The 17366-nt window shown below is 43.6% G+C and overlaps 45 non-coding genes and 15 pseudogenes across 45 annotated transcripts; all 60 read right to left on the bottom strand.

The window, feature by feature from the left end:
* Positions 1 to 64: 64 nt before the first annotated feature.
* Positions 65 to 183, bottom strand: LOC132968178 (5S ribosomal RNA). The gene has a single exon (XR_009671025.1). It is a non-coding gene; the product is annotated as a 5S ribosomal RNA (ribosomal RNA).
* A 121-nt stretch (positions 184 to 304) lies between these two features.
* LOC132968130 (5S ribosomal RNA) lies at positions 305 to 423 on the bottom strand. Its single transcript, XR_009670978.1, has one exon. It is a non-coding gene; the product is annotated as a 5S ribosomal RNA (ribosomal RNA).
* Positions 424 to 545: 122 nt separating this feature from the next.
* On the bottom strand, positions 546 to 654 carry LOC132967831 (5S ribosomal RNA; annotated as a pseudogene).
* A 122-nt stretch (positions 655 to 776) lies between these two features.
* LOC132968235 (5S ribosomal RNA) lies at positions 777 to 895 on the bottom strand. Its single transcript, XR_009671081.1, has one exon. It is a non-coding gene; the product is annotated as a 5S ribosomal RNA (ribosomal RNA).
* A 355-nt stretch (positions 896 to 1250) lies between these two features.
* On the bottom strand, positions 1251 to 1369 carry LOC132968204 (5S ribosomal RNA). Its single transcript, XR_009671051.1, has one exon. It is a non-coding gene; the product is annotated as a 5S ribosomal RNA (ribosomal RNA).
* A 121-nt stretch (positions 1370 to 1490) lies between these two features.
* Positions 1491 to 1609, bottom strand: LOC132968278 (5S ribosomal RNA). The gene has a single exon (XR_009671122.1). It is a non-coding gene; the product is annotated as a 5S ribosomal RNA (ribosomal RNA).
* Positions 1610 to 1729: 120 nt separating this feature from the next.
* LOC132968019 (5S ribosomal RNA) lies at positions 1730 to 1848 on the bottom strand. Its single transcript, XR_009670871.1, has one exon. It is a non-coding gene; the product is annotated as a 5S ribosomal RNA (ribosomal RNA).
* A 120-nt stretch (positions 1849 to 1968) lies between these two features.
* LOC132968092 (5S ribosomal RNA) lies at positions 1969 to 2087 on the bottom strand. The gene has a single exon (XR_009670941.1). It is a non-coding gene; the product is annotated as a 5S ribosomal RNA (ribosomal RNA).
* A 119-nt stretch (positions 2088 to 2206) lies between these two features.
* Positions 2207 to 2325, bottom strand: LOC132968061 (5S ribosomal RNA). The gene has a single exon (XR_009670911.1). It is a non-coding gene; the product is annotated as a 5S ribosomal RNA (ribosomal RNA).
* A 123-nt stretch (positions 2326 to 2448) lies between these two features.
* LOC132967924 (5S ribosomal RNA) lies at positions 2449 to 2557 on the bottom strand (annotated as a pseudogene).
* Positions 2558 to 2677: 120 nt separating this feature from the next.
* LOC132967973 (5S ribosomal RNA) lies at positions 2678 to 2786 on the bottom strand (annotated as a pseudogene).
* A 122-nt stretch (positions 2787 to 2908) lies between these two features.
* LOC132968107 (5S ribosomal RNA) lies at positions 2909 to 3027 on the bottom strand. Its single transcript, XR_009670955.1, has one exon. It is a non-coding gene; the product is annotated as a 5S ribosomal RNA (ribosomal RNA).
* Positions 3028 to 3146: 119 nt separating this feature from the next.
* Positions 3147 to 3265, bottom strand: LOC132968118 (5S ribosomal RNA). The gene has a single exon (XR_009670966.1). It is a non-coding gene; the product is annotated as a 5S ribosomal RNA (ribosomal RNA).
* Positions 3266 to 3388: 123 nt separating this feature from the next.
* Positions 3389 to 3497, bottom strand: LOC132967976 (5S ribosomal RNA; annotated as a pseudogene).
* Positions 3498 to 3618: 121 nt separating this feature from the next.
* Positions 3619 to 3737, bottom strand: LOC132968407 (5S ribosomal RNA; annotated as a pseudogene).
* Positions 3738 to 3860: 123 nt separating this feature from the next.
* LOC132968055 (5S ribosomal RNA) lies at positions 3861 to 3979 on the bottom strand. The gene has a single exon (XR_009670905.1). It is a non-coding gene; the product is annotated as a 5S ribosomal RNA (ribosomal RNA).
* A 354-nt stretch (positions 3980 to 4333) lies between these two features.
* LOC132968036 (5S ribosomal RNA) lies at positions 4334 to 4452 on the bottom strand. The gene has a single exon (XR_009670888.1). It is a non-coding gene; the product is annotated as a 5S ribosomal RNA (ribosomal RNA).
* A 350-nt stretch (positions 4453 to 4802) lies between these two features.
* LOC132968083 (5S ribosomal RNA) lies at positions 4803 to 4921 on the bottom strand. Its single transcript, XR_009670932.1, has one exon. It is a non-coding gene; the product is annotated as a 5S ribosomal RNA (ribosomal RNA).
* Positions 4922 to 5271: 350 nt separating this feature from the next.
* On the bottom strand, positions 5272 to 5390 carry LOC132968081 (5S ribosomal RNA). Its single transcript, XR_009670930.1, has one exon. It is a non-coding gene; the product is annotated as a 5S ribosomal RNA (ribosomal RNA).
* Positions 5391 to 5511: 121 nt separating this feature from the next.
* LOC132968427 (5S ribosomal RNA) lies at positions 5512 to 5630 on the bottom strand. Its single transcript, XR_009671214.1, has one exon. It is a non-coding gene; the product is annotated as a 5S ribosomal RNA (ribosomal RNA).
* Positions 5631 to 5749: 119 nt separating this feature from the next.
* LOC132968116 (5S ribosomal RNA) lies at positions 5750 to 5868 on the bottom strand. Its single transcript, XR_009670964.1, has one exon. It is a non-coding gene; the product is annotated as a 5S ribosomal RNA (ribosomal RNA).
* Positions 5869 to 5990: 122 nt separating this feature from the next.
* LOC132968100 (5S ribosomal RNA) lies at positions 5991 to 6109 on the bottom strand. The gene has a single exon (XR_009670948.1). It is a non-coding gene; the product is annotated as a 5S ribosomal RNA (ribosomal RNA).
* A 120-nt stretch (positions 6110 to 6229) lies between these two features.
* On the bottom strand, positions 6230 to 6348 carry LOC132968115 (5S ribosomal RNA). Its single transcript, XR_009670963.1, has one exon. It is a non-coding gene; the product is annotated as a 5S ribosomal RNA (ribosomal RNA).
* Positions 6349 to 6469: 121 nt separating this feature from the next.
* On the bottom strand, positions 6470 to 6588 carry LOC132968234 (5S ribosomal RNA). Its single transcript, XR_009671080.1, has one exon. It is a non-coding gene; the product is annotated as a 5S ribosomal RNA (ribosomal RNA).
* A 355-nt stretch (positions 6589 to 6943) lies between these two features.
* Positions 6944 to 7062, bottom strand: LOC132968203 (5S ribosomal RNA). Its single transcript, XR_009671050.1, has one exon. It is a non-coding gene; the product is annotated as a 5S ribosomal RNA (ribosomal RNA).
* Positions 7063 to 7183: 121 nt separating this feature from the next.
* LOC132968277 (5S ribosomal RNA) lies at positions 7184 to 7302 on the bottom strand. The gene has a single exon (XR_009671121.1). It is a non-coding gene; the product is annotated as a 5S ribosomal RNA (ribosomal RNA).
* Positions 7303 to 7422: 120 nt separating this feature from the next.
* On the bottom strand, positions 7423 to 7541 carry LOC132968091 (5S ribosomal RNA). The gene has a single exon (XR_009670940.1). It is a non-coding gene; the product is annotated as a 5S ribosomal RNA (ribosomal RNA).
* A 119-nt stretch (positions 7542 to 7660) lies between these two features.
* Positions 7661 to 7779, bottom strand: LOC132968060 (5S ribosomal RNA). The gene has a single exon (XR_009670910.1). It is a non-coding gene; the product is annotated as a 5S ribosomal RNA (ribosomal RNA).
* A 123-nt stretch (positions 7780 to 7902) lies between these two features.
* Positions 7903 to 8011, bottom strand: LOC132967923 (5S ribosomal RNA; annotated as a pseudogene).
* A 120-nt stretch (positions 8012 to 8131) lies between these two features.
* Positions 8132 to 8240, bottom strand: LOC132967972 (5S ribosomal RNA; annotated as a pseudogene).
* Positions 8241 to 8362: 122 nt separating this feature from the next.
* Positions 8363 to 8481, bottom strand: LOC132968106 (5S ribosomal RNA). Its single transcript, XR_009670954.1, has one exon. It is a non-coding gene; the product is annotated as a 5S ribosomal RNA (ribosomal RNA).
* A 119-nt stretch (positions 8482 to 8600) lies between these two features.
* LOC132968114 (5S ribosomal RNA) lies at positions 8601 to 8719 on the bottom strand. The gene has a single exon (XR_009670962.1). It is a non-coding gene; the product is annotated as a 5S ribosomal RNA (ribosomal RNA).
* A 123-nt stretch (positions 8720 to 8842) lies between these two features.
* LOC132967975 (5S ribosomal RNA) lies at positions 8843 to 8951 on the bottom strand (annotated as a pseudogene).
* Positions 8952 to 9072: 121 nt separating this feature from the next.
* Positions 9073 to 9192, bottom strand: LOC132967926 (5S ribosomal RNA; annotated as a pseudogene).
* A 121-nt stretch (positions 9193 to 9313) lies between these two features.
* Positions 9314 to 9432, bottom strand: LOC132968406 (5S ribosomal RNA; annotated as a pseudogene).
* A 123-nt stretch (positions 9433 to 9555) lies between these two features.
* On the bottom strand, positions 9556 to 9674 carry LOC132968054 (5S ribosomal RNA). The gene has a single exon (XR_009670904.1). It is a non-coding gene; the product is annotated as a 5S ribosomal RNA (ribosomal RNA).
* Positions 9675 to 10028: 354 nt separating this feature from the next.
* Positions 10029 to 10147, bottom strand: LOC132968034 (5S ribosomal RNA). The gene has a single exon (XR_009670886.1). It is a non-coding gene; the product is annotated as a 5S ribosomal RNA (ribosomal RNA).
* Positions 10148 to 10497: 350 nt separating this feature from the next.
* Positions 10498 to 10616, bottom strand: LOC132968080 (5S ribosomal RNA). Its single transcript, XR_009670929.1, has one exon. It is a non-coding gene; the product is annotated as a 5S ribosomal RNA (ribosomal RNA).
* A 350-nt stretch (positions 10617 to 10966) lies between these two features.
* On the bottom strand, positions 10967 to 11085 carry LOC132968079 (5S ribosomal RNA). The gene has a single exon (XR_009670928.1). It is a non-coding gene; the product is annotated as a 5S ribosomal RNA (ribosomal RNA).
* Positions 11086 to 11206: 121 nt separating this feature from the next.
* Positions 11207 to 11325, bottom strand: LOC132968416 (5S ribosomal RNA). Its single transcript, XR_009671213.1, has one exon. It is a non-coding gene; the product is annotated as a 5S ribosomal RNA (ribosomal RNA).
* Positions 11326 to 11444: 119 nt separating this feature from the next.
* On the bottom strand, positions 11445 to 11563 carry LOC132968233 (5S ribosomal RNA). Its single transcript, XR_009671079.1, has one exon. It is a non-coding gene; the product is annotated as a 5S ribosomal RNA (ribosomal RNA).
* Positions 11564 to 11918: 355 nt separating this feature from the next.
* On the bottom strand, positions 11919 to 12037 carry LOC132968202 (5S ribosomal RNA). Its single transcript, XR_009671049.1, has one exon. It is a non-coding gene; the product is annotated as a 5S ribosomal RNA (ribosomal RNA).
* Positions 12038 to 12158: 121 nt separating this feature from the next.
* On the bottom strand, positions 12159 to 12277 carry LOC132968275 (5S ribosomal RNA). The gene has a single exon (XR_009671119.1). It is a non-coding gene; the product is annotated as a 5S ribosomal RNA (ribosomal RNA).
* Positions 12278 to 12397: 120 nt separating this feature from the next.
* On the bottom strand, positions 12398 to 12516 carry LOC132968018 (5S ribosomal RNA). Its single transcript, XR_009670870.1, has one exon. It is a non-coding gene; the product is annotated as a 5S ribosomal RNA (ribosomal RNA).
* Positions 12517 to 12636: 120 nt separating this feature from the next.
* On the bottom strand, positions 12637 to 12755 carry LOC132968090 (5S ribosomal RNA). Its single transcript, XR_009670939.1, has one exon. It is a non-coding gene; the product is annotated as a 5S ribosomal RNA (ribosomal RNA).
* A 119-nt stretch (positions 12756 to 12874) lies between these two features.
* Positions 12875 to 12993, bottom strand: LOC132968058 (5S ribosomal RNA). The gene has a single exon (XR_009670908.1). It is a non-coding gene; the product is annotated as a 5S ribosomal RNA (ribosomal RNA).
* A 123-nt stretch (positions 12994 to 13116) lies between these two features.
* On the bottom strand, positions 13117 to 13225 carry LOC132967921 (5S ribosomal RNA; annotated as a pseudogene).
* Positions 13226 to 13345: 120 nt separating this feature from the next.
* LOC132967971 (5S ribosomal RNA) lies at positions 13346 to 13454 on the bottom strand (annotated as a pseudogene).
* Positions 13455 to 13576: 122 nt separating this feature from the next.
* LOC132968182 (5S ribosomal RNA) lies at positions 13577 to 13695 on the bottom strand. The gene has a single exon (XR_009671029.1). It is a non-coding gene; the product is annotated as a 5S ribosomal RNA (ribosomal RNA).
* A 119-nt stretch (positions 13696 to 13814) lies between these two features.
* LOC132968113 (5S ribosomal RNA) lies at positions 13815 to 13933 on the bottom strand. The gene has a single exon (XR_009670961.1). It is a non-coding gene; the product is annotated as a 5S ribosomal RNA (ribosomal RNA).
* Positions 13934 to 14056: 123 nt separating this feature from the next.
* On the bottom strand, positions 14057 to 14165 carry LOC132967974 (5S ribosomal RNA; annotated as a pseudogene).
* A 121-nt stretch (positions 14166 to 14286) lies between these two features.
* Positions 14287 to 14406, bottom strand: LOC132967925 (5S ribosomal RNA; annotated as a pseudogene).
* Positions 14407 to 14527: 121 nt separating this feature from the next.
* LOC132968404 (5S ribosomal RNA) lies at positions 14528 to 14646 on the bottom strand (annotated as a pseudogene).
* A 123-nt stretch (positions 14647 to 14769) lies between these two features.
* LOC132968053 (5S ribosomal RNA) lies at positions 14770 to 14888 on the bottom strand. Its single transcript, XR_009670903.1, has one exon. It is a non-coding gene; the product is annotated as a 5S ribosomal RNA (ribosomal RNA).
* A 354-nt stretch (positions 14889 to 15242) lies between these two features.
* Positions 15243 to 15361, bottom strand: LOC132968033 (5S ribosomal RNA). The gene has a single exon (XR_009670885.1). It is a non-coding gene; the product is annotated as a 5S ribosomal RNA (ribosomal RNA).
* Positions 15362 to 15711: 350 nt separating this feature from the next.
* Positions 15712 to 15830, bottom strand: LOC132968032 (5S ribosomal RNA). Its single transcript, XR_009670884.1, has one exon. It is a non-coding gene; the product is annotated as a 5S ribosomal RNA (ribosomal RNA).
* Positions 15831 to 16180: 350 nt separating this feature from the next.
* Positions 16181 to 16299, bottom strand: LOC132968078 (5S ribosomal RNA). Its single transcript, XR_009670927.1, has one exon. It is a non-coding gene; the product is annotated as a 5S ribosomal RNA (ribosomal RNA).
* A 350-nt stretch (positions 16300 to 16649) lies between these two features.
* Positions 16650 to 16768, bottom strand: LOC132968077 (5S ribosomal RNA). Its single transcript, XR_009670926.1, has one exon. It is a non-coding gene; the product is annotated as a 5S ribosomal RNA (ribosomal RNA).
* Positions 16769 to 16889: 121 nt separating this feature from the next.
* LOC132968405 (5S ribosomal RNA) lies at positions 16890 to 17008 on the bottom strand. The gene has a single exon (XR_009671212.1). It is a non-coding gene; the product is annotated as a 5S ribosomal RNA (ribosomal RNA).
* A 119-nt stretch (positions 17009 to 17127) lies between these two features.
* On the bottom strand, positions 17128 to 17246 carry LOC132968112 (5S ribosomal RNA). Its single transcript, XR_009670960.1, has one exon. It is a non-coding gene; the product is annotated as a 5S ribosomal RNA (ribosomal RNA).
* Between the last annotated feature and the right edge of the window lie 120 nt (positions 17247 to 17366).

The following is a 17366-nucleotide window of genomic DNA, read 5'->3' as shown; positions in this document are numbered from 1 at the left end:
TTTTTGGACATGTGAATATGTCTCTATATGATAAAAAAAAAACATATGATCAAAAAAATGAAAAAGCTTACAGCACCTGGTATTCCCAGGCGGTCTCCCATCCAAGTACTAACCAGGCCCGACCTTGCTTATCTTCCGAGATCGGACAAGATCGGGCGTGTTCAGGGTGGTATGGCCGTAAGCCATTATTGTGTGCAGACAGGGGCCTTTTAAAGATGTCATGCCCTTGATTCTGGCTGAATTTTTGGACATGTGAATATGTCTCTATATGATAAAAAAAAACATATCATCAAAAAAATGAAAAAGCTTACAGCACCTGGTATTCCCAGGCGGTCTCCCATCCAAGTACTAACCAGGCCCGACCCTGCTTAGCTTCCGAGATCGGACGAGATCGGCCGTGTTCAGGGTGGTATGGCCATAAGCCATTATTGTGTGCAGAAAGGGGCCTTTTAAAGATGTCATGCCCTTGATTCTGGCTGAATTTTTGGACATGTGAATATGTCTCTATATGAAAAAAAAAAAACATATGATCAAAAAAATGAAAAAGCTTATAGCACCTGGTATTCCCAGGCGGTCTCCCATCCAAGTACTAACCAGGCCTGACCTTGCTTAGCTTCCGAGATCGGGCGTGTTCAGGGTGGTATGGCCGTAAGCCATTATTGTGTGCAGAAAGGGGCCTTTTAAAGATGTCATGCCCTTGATTCTGGCTGAATTTTTGGACATGTGAATATGTCTCTATATGATAAAAAAAAACATATGATTAAACAAAATGAAAAAGCTTACAGCACCTGGTATTCCCAGGCGGTCTCCCATCCAAGTACTAACCAGGCCCGACCCTGCTTAGCTTCTGAGATCGGACGAGATCGGGCGTGTTCAGGGTGGTATGGCCGCAAGGCATTATTGTGTGCAGAAAGGGGCCTTTTAAAGATGTCATGCCCTTGATTCTGGCTGAATTTTTGGACATGTGAATATGTCTCTATATGATAAAAAAAGAACATATGATCAAAAAAAATGAAAAAGCTTACAGCACCTGGTATTTCCCAGGCGGTCTCCCATCCAAGTACTAACCAGGCCAGACGCTGCTTAGCTTCCGAGATCGGACAAGTTCAGGGTGGTATGTCCTTAAGTCATTATTGTGTGCAGAAAGGGGCCTTTTAAAGATGTCATGCCCTTGATTCAGGCTGAATTTTTGGACATGTGAATATGTCTCTATATGATAAAAAAAAAACATATGATCAAAAAAATGAAAAAACTTACAGCATCTGGTATTCCCATGCGGTCTCCCATCCAAGTACTAACCAGGCCCTACCCTGCTTAGCTTCCGAGATCGGACGAGATCAGGCGTGTTCAGGGTGGTATGGCCGTAAGCCATTATTGTGTGCAGAGAGGGGCCTTTTAAAGATGTCATGCCCTTGATTCTGGCTGAATTTTTGGACATGTGAATATGTCTCTCTATGATAAAAAAAAACATATGATCAAAAAATTGAAAAAGCTTACAGCACCTGGTATTCCTAGGCGGTCTCCCATCCATGTACTAACCAGGCCTTACCCTGCTTAGCTTCCGAGATCGGACGAGATCAGGCGTGTTCAGGGTGGTATGGCCGTAAGCCATTATTGTGTGCAGACAGGGGCCTTTTAAAGATGTCATGCCCTTGATTCTGGCTGAATTTTTGGACATGTGAATATGTCTCTATATGATAAAAAAAACATATGATCAAAAAAATGAAAAAGCTTACAGCACCTGGTATTCCCAGGCGGTCTCCCATCCAAGTACTAACCAGGCCCGACCCTGCATAGCTTCCGAGATCGGACGAGATCGGGTGTGTTCAGGGTGGTATGGCCGTAAGCCATTATTGTGTGCAGAAAGGGGCCTTTTAAAGATGTCATGCCCTTGATTCTGGCTGAATTTTTGGACATGTGAATATGTCTCTATATGATAAAAAAAACATATGATCAAAAAAATGAAAAAGCTTACAGCACCTGGTATTCCCAGGCGGTCTCCCATCCAAGTACTAACCAGGCCCGACCCTGCATAGCTTCCGAGATCGGACGAGATCGGGCGTGTTCAGGGTGGTATGGCCGTAAGCCATTATTGTGTGCAGAAAGGGGCCTTTTAAAGATGTCATGCCCTTGATTCTGGCTGAATTTTTGGACATGTGAATATGTCTCTATATGATAAAAAAAAACATGATCAAAAAAATGAAAAAGCTTACAGCACCTGGTATTCCCAGGCGGTCTCCCATCCAAGTACTAACCAGGCCCGACCCTGCTTAGCTTCTGAGATCGAATGAGATCGGGCGTGTTCAGGGTGGTATGGCCGTAAGCCATTATTGTCTGCAGACAGGGGCCTTTTAAAGATGTCATGCCCTTGATTCTGGCTGAATTTTTGGACATGTGAATATGTCTCTCTATGATAAAAAAAAAACATATGATCAAAAAAATAAAAAAAGCATACAGCATCTGGTATTCCCAGGCGGTCTCCCATCCAAGTACTAACCAGGCCCGACCCTGCTTAGCTTCCAAGATCGGACGAGTTCAGGGTGGTTTGGCCGTAAGCCATTATTGTGTGCAGAAAGGGGCATTTTAAAGATGTCATGCCCTTGATTCTGGCTGAATTTTTGGACATGTGAATATGTCTCTATATGATAAAAAAAACATATGATCAAAAAAATGAAAAAGCTTACAGCACCTGGTATTCCTAGGCGGTCTCCCATCCAAGTATTAACCAGGCCCCACCCTGCTTTGCTTCTGAGATCGGGCGTGTTCAGGGTGGTATGGACGTAAGGCATTATTGTGTGCAGAAAGGGGCCTTTTAAAGATATCATGCCCTTGATTCTGGCTGAATTTTTGGACATGTGAATATGTCTCTATATGATAAAAAAAAAACATATGATCAAAAAAATTAAAAAGCTTACAGCACCTGGTATTCCCAGGCGGTCTCCCATCCAAGTACTAACCAGGCCCGACCCTGCTTAGCTTCCGAGATCGGACGAGATCAGGCGTGTTCAGGGTGGTTTGGCCGTAAGCCATTATTGTGTGCAGACAGGGGCCTTTTAAAGATGTCATGCCCTTGATTCTGGCTGAATTTTTGGACATGTGAATATGTCTCTATATGATAAAAAAAAACATGATCAAAAAAATTAAAAAGCTTACAGCACCTGGTATTCCCAGGCGGTCTCCCATCCAAGTACTAACCAGGCCCGACCCTGCTTAGCTTCTGAGATCGAACGAGATCGGGCGTGTTCAGGGTGGTATGGCCGTAAGCCATTATTGTCTGCAGACAGGGGCCTTTTAAAGATGTCTTGCCCTTGATTCTGGCTGAATTTTTGGACATGTGAATATGTCTCTCTATGATAAAAAAAAAACATATGATCAAAAAAATAAAAAAAGCTTACAGCGTCTGGTATTCCCAGGCGGTCTCCCATCCAAGTACTAACCAGGCCCGACCCTGCTTAGCTTCCGAGATCGGACGAGTTCAGGGTGGTATGTCCTTAAGCCATTATTGTATGCAGAAAGGGGCCTTTTAAAGATGTCATGCCCTTGATTCTGGCTGAATTTTTGGACATGTGAATATGTCTCTCTATGATAAAAAAAACATATGATCAAAAAAATAAGAAAAGCTTACAGCATCTGGTATTCCCAGGCGGTCTCCCATTCAAGTACTAACCAGGCCCGACCCTGCTTAGCTTCCGAGATGGGACGAGATCGGGCGTGTTAAGTGTGGTATGGCCGTAAGCCATTATTGTGTGCAGACAGGGGCCTTTTAAAGATGTTATGCCCTTGATTCTGGCTGAATTTTTGGACATGTGAATATGTCTCTATATGATAAAAAAAAAAACATATGATCAAAAAAATGAAAAAGCTTACAGCACCTGGTATTCCCAGGCGGTCTCCCATCCAAGTACTAACCAGGCCCGTCCCTGCTTAGCTTCCGAGATCGGACGAGATCAGGCGTGTTCAGGGTGGTATGGCCGTAAGCTGTTATTGTGTGCAGACAGGGGCCTTTTAAAGATCTCATGCCCTTGATTCTGGCTGAATTTTTGGACATGTGAATATGTCTCTATATGATAAAAAAAGAACATATGATCAAAAAAAATGAAAAAGCTTACAGCACCTGGTATTCCCAGGCGGTCTCCCATCCAAGTACTAACCAGGCCAGACGCTGCTTAGCTTCCGAGATCGGACAAGTTCAGGGTGGTATGTCCTTAAGCCATTATTGTGTGCAGAAAGGGGCCTTTTAAAGATGTCATGCCCTTGATTCTGGCTGAATTTTTGGACATGTGAATATGTCTCTATATGATAAAAAAAAAACATATGATCAAAAAAATGAAAAAACTTACAGCACCTGGTATTCCCAGGCGGTCTCCCATCCAAGTACTAACCAGGCCCTACCCTGCTTAGCTTCCGAGATCGGACGAGATCAGGCGTGTTCAGGGTGGTATGGCCGTAAGCCATTATTGTGTGCAGACAGGGGCCTTTTAAAGATGTCATGCCCTTGATTCTGGCTGAATTTTTGGACATGTGAATATGTCTCTATATGATAAAAAAAAACATGATCAAAAAAATGAAAAAGCTTACAGCACCTGGTATTCCCAGGCGGTCTCCCATCCAAGTACTAACCAGGCCAGACGCTGCTTAGCTTCCGAGATCGGACAAGTTCAGGGTGGTATGTCCTTAAGCCATTATTGTGTGCAGAAAGGGGCCTTTTAAAGATGTCATGCCCTTGATTCTGGCTGAATTTTTGGACATGTGAATATGTCTCTATATGATAAAAAAAAAACATATGATCAAAAAAATGAAAAAACTTACAGCACCTGGTATTCCCAGGCGGTCTCCCATCCAGGTACTAACCAGGCCCTACCCTGCTTAGCTTCCGAGATCGGACGAGATCAGGCGTGTTCAGGGTGGTATGGCCGTAAGCCATTATTGTGTGCAGACAGGGGCCTTTTAAAGATGTCATGCCCTTGATTCTGGCTGAATTTTTGGACATGTGAATATGTATCTATATGATAAAAAAAAACATGATCAAAAAAATGAAAAAGCTTACAGCACCTGGTATTCCCAGGCGGTCTCCCATCCAAGTACTAACCAGGCCAGACGCTGCTTAGCTTCCGAGATCGGACAAGTTCAGGGTGGTATGTCCTTAAGCCATTATTGTGTGCAGAAAGGGGCCTTTTAAAGATGTCATTCCCTTGATTCTGGCTGAATTTTTGGACATGTGAATATGTCTCTATATGATAAAAAAAAAACATATGATCAAAAAAATGAAAAAACTTACAGCACCTGGTATTCCCAGGCGGTCTCCCATCCAGGTACTAACCAGGCCCTACCCTGCTTAGCTTCCGAGATCGGACGAGATCAGGCGTGTTCAGGGTGGTATGGCCGTAAGCCATTATTGTGTGCAGACAGGGGCCTTTTAAAGATGTCATGCCCTTGATTCTGGCTGAATTTTTGGACATGTGAATATGTCTCACTATGATAAAAAAAAACATATGATCAAAAAAATGAAAAAGCTTACAGCACCTGGTATTCCCAGGCGGTCTCCCATCCAAGTACTAACCAGGCCCGACCCTGCTTAGCTTCCGAGATCGGACGAGATCAGGCGTGTTCAGGGTGGTATGGCCGTAAGCCATTATTGTGTGCAGACAGGGGCCTTTTAAATATGTCATGCCCTTGATTCTGGCTGAATTTTTGGACATGTGAATATGTCTCTATATGATAAAAAAAAACATGATCAAAAAAATGAAAAAGCTTACAGCACCTGGTATTCCCAGGCGGTCTCCCATCCAAGTACTAACCAGGCCCGACCCTGCTTAGCTTCTGAGATCGAACGAGATCGGGCGTGTTCAGGGTGGTATGGCCGTAAGCCATTATTGTCTGCAGACAGGGGCCTTTTAAAGATGTCATGCCCTTGATTCTGGCTGAATTTTTGGACATGTGAATATGTCTCTCTATGATAAAAAAAAAACATATGATCAAAAAAATGAAAAAGCTTACAGCACCTGGTATTCCCAGGCGGTCTCCCATCCAAGTACTAACCAGGCCCGACCCTGCTTAGCTTCCGAGATCTGACGAGATCAGGCATGTTCAGGGTGGTATGGCCGTAAGCAATTATTGTGTGCAGACAGGGGCCTTTTAAATATGTCATGCCCTTGATTCTGGCTGAATTTTTGGACATGTGAATATGTCTCTATATGATAAAAAAAAAACATGATCAAAAAAATGAAAAAGCTTACAGCACCTGGTATTCCCAGGCGGTCTCCCATCCAAGTACTAACCAGGCCCGACCCTGCTTAGCTTCTGAGATCGAACGAGATCGGGCGTGTTCAGGGTGGTATGGCCGTAAGCCATTATTGTCTGCAGACAGGGGCCTTTTAAAGATGTCATGCCCTTGATTCTGGCTGAATTTTTGGACATGTGAATATGTCTCTCTATGATAAAAAAAAACATATGATCAAAAAAATGAAAAAGCTTACAGCACCTGGTATTCCCAGGCGGTCTCCCATCCAAGTACTAACCAGGCCCGACCCTGCTTAGCTTCTGAGATCGGACGAGATCGGGCGTGTTCAGGGTGGTATGGCCGCAAGGCATTATTGTGTGCAGGAAGGGGCCTTTTAAAGATGTCATGCCCTTGATTCTGGCTGAATTTTTGGACATGTGAATATGTCTCTATATGATAAAAAAAGAACATATGATCAAAAAAAATGAAAAAGCTTACAGCACCTGGTATTTCCCAGGCGGTCTCCCATCCAAGTACTAACCAGGCCAGACGCTGCTTAGCTTCCGAGATCGGACAAGTTCAGGGTGGTATGTCCTTAAGTCATTATTGTGTGCAGAAAGGGGCCTTTTAAAGATGTCATGCCCTTGATTCAGGCTGAATTTTTGGACATGTGAATATGTCTCTATATGATAAAAAAAAAACATATGATCAAAAAAATGAAAAAACTTACAGCATCTGGTATTCCCATGCGGTCTCCCATCCAAGTACTAACCAGGCCCTACCCTGCTTAGCTTCCGAGATCGGACGAGATCAGGCGTGTTCAGGGTGGTATGGCCGTAAGCCATTATTGTGTGCAGAGAGGGGCCTTTTAAAGATGTCATGCCCTTGATTCTGGCTGAATTTTTGGACATGTGAATATGTCTCTCTATGATAAAAAAAAACATATGATCAAAAAATTGAAAAAGCTTACAGCACCTGGTATTCCTAGGCGGTCTCCCATCCATGTACTAACCAGGCCTTACCCTGCTTAGCTTCCGAGATCGGACGAGATCAGGCGTGTTCAGGGTGGTATGGCCGTAAGCCATTATTGTGTGCAGACAGGGGCCTTTTAAAGATGTCATGCCCTTGATTCTGGCTGAATTTTTGGACATGTGAATATGTCTCTATATGATAAAAAAAACATATGATCAAAAAAATGAAAAAGCTTACAGCACCTGGTATTCCCAGGCGGTCTCCCATCCAAGTACTAACCAGGCCCGACCCTGCATAGCTTCCGAGATCGGACGAGATCGGGCGTGTTCAGGGTGGTATGGCCGTAAGCCATTATTGTGTGCAGAAAGGGGCCTTTTAAAGATGTCATGCCCTTGATTCTGGCTGAATTTTTGGACATGTGAATATGTCTCTATATGATAAAAAAAAACATGATCAAAAAAATGAAAAAGCTTACAGCACCTGGTATTCCCAGGCGGTCTCCCATCCAAGTACTAACCAGGCCCGACCCTGCTTAGCTTCTGAGATCGAATGAGATCGGGCGTGTTCAGGGTGGTATGGCCGTAAGCCATTATTGTCTGCAGACAGGGGCCTTTTAAAGATGTCATGCCCTTGATTCTGGCTGAATTTTTGGACATGTGAATATGTCTCTCTATGATAAAAAAAAAACATATGATCAAAAAAATAAAAAAAGCATACAGCATCTGGTATTCCCAGGCGGTCTCCCATCCAAGTACTAACCAGGCCCGACCCTGCTTAGCTTCCAAGATCGGACGAGTTCAGGGTGGTTTGGCCGTAAGCCATTATTGTGTGCAGAAAGGGGCATTTTAAAGATGTCATGCCCTTGATTCTGGCTGAATTTTTGGACATGTGAATATGTCTCTATATGATAAAAAAAACATATGATCAAAAAAATGAAAAAGCTTACAGCACCTGGTATTCCTAGGCGGTCTCCCATCCAAGTATTAACCAGGCCCCACCCTGCTTTGCTTCTGAGATCGGGCGTGTTCAGGGTGGTATGGACGTAAGGCATTATTGTGTGCAGAAAGGGGCCTTTTAAAGATATCATGCCCTTGATTCTGGCTGAATTTTTGGACATGTGAATATGTCTCTATATGATAAAAAAAAAACATATGATCAAAAAAATTAAAAAGCTTACAGCACCTGGTATTCCCAGGCGGTCTCCCATCCAAGTACTAACCAGGCCCGACCCTGCTTAGCTTCCGAGATCGGACGAGATCAGGCGTGTTCAGGGTGGTTTGGCCGTAAGCCATTATTGTGTGCAGACAGGGGCCTTTTAAAGATGTCATGCCCTTGATTCTGGCTGAATTTTTGGACATGTGAATATGTCTCTATATGATAAAAAAAAACATGATCAAAAAAATTAAAAAGCTTACAGCACCTGGTATTCCCAGGCGGTCTCCCATCCAAGTACTAACCAGGCCCGACCCTGCTTAGCTTCTGAGATCGAACGAGATCGGGCGTGTTCAGGGTGGTATGGCCGTAAGCCATTATTGTCTGCAGACAGGGGCCTTTTAAAGATGTCTTGCCCTTGATTCTGGCTGAATTTTTGGACATGTGAATATGTCTCTCTATGATAAAAAAAAAACATATGATCAAAAAAATAAAAAAAGCTTACAGCGTCTGGTATTCCCAGGCGGTCTCCCATCCAAGTACTAACCAGGCCCGACCCTGCTTAGCTTCCGAGATCGGACGAGTTCAGGGTGGTATGTCCTTAAGCCATTATTGTATGCAGAAAGGGGCCTTTTAAAGATGTCATGCCCTTGATTCTGGCTGAATTTTTGGACATGTGAATATGTCTCTCTATGATAAAAAAAAACACATGATCAAAAAAATGAAACAGCTTACAGCATCTGGTATTCCACAGGCGGTCTCCCATCCAAGTACTAACCAGGCACCACCCTGCTTAGTTTCCGAGATCGGACGAGATCGGATGAGTTCAGGGTGGTATGTCCTTAAGCCATTATTGTATGCAGAAAGGGGCCTTTTAAAGATGTCATGCCCTTGATTCTGGCTGAATTTTTGGACATGTGAATATGTCTCTCTATGATAAAAAAAACATATGATCAAAAAAATAAGAAAAGCTTACAGCATCTGGTATTCCCAGGCGGTCTCCCATTCAAGTACTAACCAGGCCCGACCCTGCTTAGCTTCCGAGATGGGACGAGATCGGGCGTGTTAAGTGTGGTATGGCCGTAAGCCATTATTGTGTGCAGACAGGGGCCTTTTAAAGATGTTATGCCCTTGATTCTGGCTGAATTTTTGGACATGTGAATATGTCTCTATATGATAAAAAAAAAAACATATGATCAAAAAAATGAAAAAGCTTACAGCACCTGGTATTCCCAGGCGGTCTCCCATCCAAGTACTAACCAGGCCCGTCCCTGCTTAGCTTCCGAGATCGGACGAGATCAGGCGTGTTCAGGGTGGTATGGCCGTAAGCTGTTATTGTGTGCAGACAGGGGCCTTTTAAAGATCTCATGCCCTTGATTCTGGCTGAATTTTTGGACATGTGAATATGTCTCTATATGATAAAAAAAGAACATATGATCAAAAAAAATGAAAAAGCTTACAGCACCTGGTATTCCCAGGCGGTCTCCCATCCAAGTACTAACCAGGCCAGACGCTGCTTAGCTTCCGAGATCGGACAAGTTCAGGGTGGTATGTCCTTAAGCCATTATTGTGTGCAGAAAGGGGCCTTTTAAAGATGTCATGCCCTTGATTCTGGCTGAATTTTTGGACATGTGAATATGTCTCTATATGATAAAAAAAAAACATATGATCAAAAAAATGAAAAAACTTACAGCACCTGGTATTCCCAGGCGGTCTCCCATCCAAGTACTAACCAGGCCCTACCCTGCTTAGCTTCCGAGATCGGACGAGATCAGGCGTGTTCAGGGTGGTATGGCCGTAAGCCATTATTGTGTGCAGACAGGGGCCTTTTAAAGATGTCATGCCCTTGATTCTGGCTGAATTTTTGGACATGTGAATATGTCTCTATATGATAAAAAAAAACATGATCAAAAAAATGAAAAAGCTTACAGCACCTGGTATTCCCAGGCGGTCTCCCATCCAAGTACTAACCAGGCCAGACGCTGCTTAGCTTCCGAGATCGGACAAGTTCAGGGTGGTATGTCCTTAAGCCATTATTGTGTGCAGAAAGGGGCCTTTTAAAGATGTCATGCCCTTGATTCTGGCTGAATTTTTGGACATGTGAATATGTCTCTATATGATAAAAAAAAAACATATGATCAAAAAAATGAAAAAACTTACAGCACCTGGTATTCCCAGGCGGTCTCCCATCCAGGTACTAACCAGGCCCTACCCTGCTTAGCTTCCGAGATCGGACGAGATCAGGCGTGTTCAGGGTGGTATGGCCGTAAGCCATTATTGTGTGCAGACAGGGGCCTTTTAAAGATGTCATGCCCTTGATTCTGGCTGAATTTTTGGACATGTGAATATGTATCTATATGATAAAAAAAAACATGATCAAAAAAATGAAAAAGCTTACAGCACCTGGTATTCCCAGGCGGTCTCCCATCCAAGTACTAACCAGGCCAGACGCTGCTTAGCTTCCGAGATCGGACAAGTTCAGGGTGGTATGTCCTTAAGCCATTATTGTGTGCAGAAAGGGGCCTTTTAAAGATGTCATTCCCTTGATTCTGGCTGAATTTTTGGACATGTGAATATGTCTCTATATGATAAAAAAAAAACATATGATCAAAAAAATGAAAAAACTTACAGCACCTGGTATTCCCAGGCGGTCTCCCATCCAGGTACTAACCAGGCCCTACCCTGCTTAGCTTCCGAGATCGGACGAGATCAGGCGTGTTCAGGGTGGTATGGCCGTAAGCCATTATTGTGTGCAGACAGGGGCCTTTTAAAGATGTCATGCCCTTGATTCTGGCTGAATTTTTGGACATGTGAATATGTCTCACTATGATAAAAAAAAACATATGATCAAAAAAATGAAAAAGCTTACAGCACCTGGTATTCCCAGGCGGTCTCCCATCCAAGTACTAACCAGGCCCGACCCTGCTTAGCTTCCGAGATCGGACGAGATCAGGCGTGTTCAGGGTGGTATGGCCGTAAGCCATTATTGTGTGCAGACAGGGGCCTTTTAAATATGTCATGCCCTTGATTCTGGCTGAATTTTTGGACATGTGAATATGTCTCTATATGATAAAAAAAAACATGATCAAAAAAATGAAAAAGCTTACAGCACCTGGTATTCCCAGGCGGTCTCCCATCCAAGTACTAACCAGGCCCGACCCTGCTTAGCTTCTGAGATCGGACGAGATCGGGCGTGTTCAGGGTGGTATGGCCGCAAGGCATTATTGTGTGCAGAAAGGGGCCTTTTAAAGATGTCATGCCCTTGATTCTGGCTGAATTTTTGGACATGTGAATATGTCTCTATATGATAAAAAAAGAACATATGATCAAAAAAAATGAAAAAGCTTACAGCACCTGGTATTTCCCAGGCGGTCTCCCATCCAAGTACTAACCAGGCCAGACGCTGCTTAGCTTCCGAGATCGGACAAGTTCAGGGTGGTATGTCCTTAAGTCATTATTGTGTGCAGAAAGGGGCCTTTTAAAGATGTCATGCCCTTGATTCAGGCTGAATTTTTGGACATGTGAATATGTCTCTATATGATAAAAAAAAAACATATGATCAAAAAAATGAAAAAACTTACAGCATCTGGTATTCCCATGCGGTCTCCCATCCAAGTACTAACCAGGCCCTACCCTGCTTAGCTTCCGAGATCGGACGAGATCAGGCGTGTTCAGGGTGGTATGGCCGTAAGCCATTATTGTGTGCAGAGAGGGGCCTTTTAAAGATGTCATGCCCTTGATTCTGGCTGAATTTTTGGACATGTGAATATGTCTCTCTATGATAAAAAAAAACATATGATCAAAAAATTGAAAAAGCTTACAGCACCTGGTATTCCTAGGCGGTCTCCCATCCATGTACTAACCAGGCCTTACCCTGCTTAGCTTCCGAGATCGGACGAGATCAGGCGTGTTCAGGGTGGTATGGCCGTAAGCCATTATTGTGTGCAGACAGGGGCCTTTTAAAGATGTCATGCCCTTGATTCTGGCTGAATTTTTGGACATGTGAATATGTCTCTATATGATAAAAAAAACATATGATCAAAAAAATGAAAAAGCTTACAGCACCTGGTATTCCCAGGCGGTCTCCCATCCAAGTACTAACCAGGCCCGACCCTGCATAGCTTCCGAGATCGGACGAGATCGGGTGTGTTCAGGGTGGTATGGCCGTAAGCCATTATTGTGTGCAGAAAGGGGCCTTTTAAAGATGTCATGCCCTTGATTCTGGCTGAATTTTTGGACATGTGAATATGTCTCTATATGATAAAAAAAACATATGATCAAAAAAATGAAAAAGCTTACAGCACCTGGTATTCCCAGGCGGTCTCCCATCCAAGTACTAACCAGGCCCGACCCTGCATAGCTTCCGAGATCGGACGAGATCGGGCGTGTTCAGGGTGGTATGGCCGTAAGCCATTATTGTGTGCAGAAAGGGGCCTTTTAAAGATGTCATGCCCTTGATTCTGGCTGAATTTTTGGACATGTGAATATGTCTCTATATGATAAAAAAAAACATGATCAAAAAAATGAAAAAGCTTACAGCACCTGGTATTCCCAGGCGGTCTCCCATCCAAGTACTAACCAGGCCCGACCCTGCTTAGCTTCTGAGATCGAATGAGATCGGGCGTGTTCAGGGTGGTATGGCCGTAAGCCATTATTGTCTGCAGACAGGGGCCTTTTAAAGATGTCATGCCCTTGATTCTGGCTGAATTTTTGGACATGTGAATATGTCTCTCTATGATAAAAAAAAAACATATGATCAAAAAAATAAAAAAAGCATACAGCATCTGGTATTCCCAGGCGGTCTCCCATCCAAGTACTAACCAGGCCCGACCCTGCTTAGCTTCCAAGATCGGACGAGTTCAGGGTGGTTTGGCCGTAAGCCATTATTGTGTGCAGAAAGGGGCATTTTAAAGATGTCATGCCCTTGATTCTGGCTGAATTTTTGGACATGTGAATATGTCTCTATATGATAAAAAAAACATATGATCAAAAAAATGAAAAAGCTTACAGCACCTGGTATTCCTAGGCGGTCTCCCATCCAAGTATTAACCAGGCCCCACCCTGCTTTGCTTCTGAGATCGGGCGTGTTCAGGGTGGTATGGACGTAAGGCATTATTGTGTGCAGAAAGGGGCCTTTTAAAGATATCATGCCCTTGATTCTGGCTGAATTTTTGGACATGTGAATATGTCTCTATATGATAAAAAAAAAACATATGATCAAAAAAATTAAAAAGCTTACAGCACCTGGTATTCCCAGGCGGTCTCCCATCCAAGTACTAACCAGGCCCGACCCTGCTTAGCTTCCGAGATCGGACGAGATCAGGCGTGTTCAGGGTGGTTTGGTCGTAAGCCATTATTGTGTGCAGACAGGGGCCTTTTAAAGATGTCATGCCCTTGATTCTGGCTGAATTTTTGGACATGTGAATATGTCTCTATATGATAAAAAAAAACATGATCAAAAAAATTAAAAAGCTTACAGCACCTGGTATTCCCAGGCGGTCTCCCATCCAAGTACTAACCAGGCCCGACCCTGCTTAGCTTCTGAGATCGAACGAGATCGGGCGTGTTCAGGGTGGTATGGCCGTAAGCCATTATTGTCTGCAGACAGGGGCCTTTTAAAGATGTCTTGCCCTTGATTCTGGCTGAATTTTTGGACATGTGAATATGTCTCTCTATGATAAAAAAAAAACATATGATCAAAAAAATAAAAAAAGCTTACAGCGTCTGGTATTCCCAGGCGGTCTCCCATCCAAGTACTAACCAGGCCCGACCCTGCTTAGCTTCCGAGATCGGACGAGTTCAGGGTGGTATGTCCTTAAGCCATTATTGTATGCAGAAAGGGGCCTTTTAAAGATGTCATGCCCTTGATTCTGGCTGAATTTTTGGACATGTGAATATGTCTCTCTATGATAAAAAAAAACACATGATCAAAAAAATGAAACAGCTTACAGCATCTGGTATTCCACAGGCGGTCTCCCATCCAAGTACTAACCAGGCACCACCCTGCTTAGTTTCCGAGATCGGACGAGATCGGATGAGTTCAGGGTGGTATGTCCTTAAGCCATTATTGTATGCAGAAAGGGGCCTTTTAAAGATGTCATGCCCTTGATTCTGGCTGAATTTTTGGACATGTGAATATGTCTCTCTATGATAAAAAAAACATATGATCAAAAAAATAAGAAAAGCTTACAGCATCTGGTATTCCCAGGCGGTCTCCCATTCAAGTACTAACCAGGCCCGACCCTGCTTAGCTTCCGAGATGGGACGAGATCGGGCGTGTTAAGTGTGGTATGGCCGTAAGCCATTATTGTGTGCAGACAGGGGCCTTTTAAAGATGTTATGCCCTTGATTCTGGCTGAATTTTTGGACATGTGAATATGTCTCTATATGATAAAAAAAAAAACATATGATCAAAAAAATGAAAAAGCTTACAGCACCTGGTATTCCCAGGCGGTCTCCCATCCAAGTACTAACCAGGCCCGTCCCTGCTTAGCTTCCGAGATCGGACGAGATCAGGCGTGTTCAGGGTGGTATGGCCGTAAGCTGTTATTGTGTGCAGACAGGGGCCTTTTAAAGATCTCATGCCCTTGATTCTGGCTGAATTTTTGGACATGTGAATATGTCTCTATATGATAAAAAAAGAACATATGATCAAAAAAAATGAAAAAGCTTACAGCACCTGGTATTCCCAGGCGGTCTCCCATCCAAGTACTAACCAGGCCAGACGCTGCTTAGCTTCCGAGATCGGACAAGTTCAGGGTGGTATGTCCTTAAGCCATTATTGTGTGCAGAAAGGGGCCTTTTAAAGATGTCATGCCCTTGATTCTGGCTGAATTTTTGGACATGTGAATATGTCTCTATATGATAAAAAAAAAACATATGATCAAAAAAATGAAAAAACTTACAGCACCTGGTATTCCCAGGCGGTCTCCCATCCAAGTACTAACCAGGCCCTACCCTGCTTAGCTTCCGAGATCGGACGAGATCAGGCGTGTTCAGGGTGGTATGGCCGTAAGCCATTATTGTGTGCAGACAGGGGCCTTTTAAAGATGTCATGCCCTTGATTCTGGCTGAATTTTTGGACATGTGAATATGTCTCTATATGATAAAAAAAAACATGATCAAAAAAATGAAAAAGCTTACAGCACCTGGTATTCCCAGGCGGTCTCCCATCCAAGTACTAACCAGGCCAGACGCTGCTTAGCTTCCGAGATCGGACAAGTTCAGGGTGGTATGTCCTTAAGCCATTATTGTGTGCAGAAAGGGGCCTTTTAAAGATGTCATGCCCTTGATTCTGGCTGAATTTTTGGACATGTGAATATGTCTCTATATGATAAAAAAAAAACATATGATCAAAAAAATGAAAAAACTTACAGCACCTGGTATTCCCAGGCGGTCTCCCATCCAAGTACTAACCAGGCCCTACCCTGCTTAGCTTCCGAGATCGGACGAGATCAGGCGTGTTCAGGGTGGTATGGCCGTAAGCCATTATTGTGTGCAGACAGGGGCCTTTTAAAGATGTCATGCCCTTGATTCTGGCTGAATTTTTGGACATGTGAATATGTCTCTATATGATAAAAAAAAACATGATCAAAAAAATGAAAAAGCTTACAGCACCTGGTATTCCCAGGCGGTCTCCCATCCAAGTACTAACCAGGCCAGACGCTGCTTAGCTTCCGAGATCGGACAAGTTCAGGGTGGTATGTCCTTAAGCCATTATTGTGTGCAGAAAGGGGCCTTTTAAAGATGTCATGCCCTTGATTCTGGCTGAATTTTTGGACATGTGAATATGTCTCTATATGATAAAAAAAAAACATATGATCAAAAAAATGAAAAAACTTACAGCACCTGGTATTCCCAGGCGGTCTCCCATCCAGGTACTAACCAGGCCCTACCCTGCTTAGCTTCCGAGATCGGACGAGATCAGGCGTGTTCAGGGTGGTATGGCCGTAAGCCATTATTGTGTGCAGACAGGGGCCTTTTAAAGATGTCATGCCCTTGATTCTGGCTGAATTTTTGGACATGTGAATATGTATCTATATGATAAAAAAAAACATGATCAAAAAAATGAAAAAGCTTACAGCACCTGGTATTCCCAGGCGGTCTCCCATCCAAGTACTAACCAGGCCAGACGCTGCTTAGCTTCCGAGATCGGACAAGTTCAGGGTGGTATGTCCTTAAGCCATTATTGTGTGCAGAAAGGGGCCTTTTAAAGATGTCATTCCCTTGATTCTGGCTGAATTTTTGGACATGTGAATATGTCTCTATATGATAAAAAAAAAACATATGATCAAAAAAATGAAAAAACTTACAGCACCTGGTATTCCCAGGCGGTCTCCCATCCAGGTACTAACCAGGCCCTACCCTGCTTAGCTTCCGAGATCGGACGAGATCAGGCGTGTTCAGGGTGGTATGGCCGTAAGCCATTATTGTGTGCAGACAGGGGCCTTTTAAAGATGTCATGCCCTTGATTCTGGCTGAATTTTTGGACATGTGAATATGTCTCTCTATGATAAAAAAAAACATATGATCAAAAAAATGAAAAAGCTTACAGCACCTGGTATTCCCAGGCGGTCTCCCATCCAAGTACTAACCAGGCCCGACCCTGCTTAGCTTCCGAGATCGGACGAGATCAGGCGTGTTCAGGGTGGTATGGCCGTAAGCCATTATTGTGTGCAGACAGGGGCCTTTTAAATATGTCATGCCCTTGATTCTGGCTGAATTTTTGGACATGTGAATATGTCTCTATATGATAAAAAAAAACATGATCAAAAAAATGAAAAAGCTTACAGCACCTGGTATTCCCAGGCGGTCTCCCATCCAAGTACTAACCAGGCCCGACCCTGCTTAGCTTCTGAGATCGAACGAGATCGGGCGTGTTCAGGGTGGTATGGCCGTAAGCCATTATTGTCTGCAGACAGGGGCCTTTTAAAGATGTCATGCCCTTGATTCTGGCTGAATTTTTGGACATGTGAATATGTCTCTCTATGATAAAAAAAAAACATATGATCAAAAAAATGAA

Source organism: Labrus mixtus, unplaced genomic scaffold, assembly GCF_963584025.1.
Source record: "Labrus mixtus unplaced genomic scaffold, fLabMix1.1 SCAFFOLD_74, whole genome shotgun sequence".
Taxonomy (NCBI): domain Eukaryota; kingdom Metazoa; phylum Chordata; class Actinopteri; order Labriformes; family Labridae; genus Labrus; species Labrus mixtus.
This window is presented reverse-complemented; position numbering and strand designations above follow the sequence as displayed.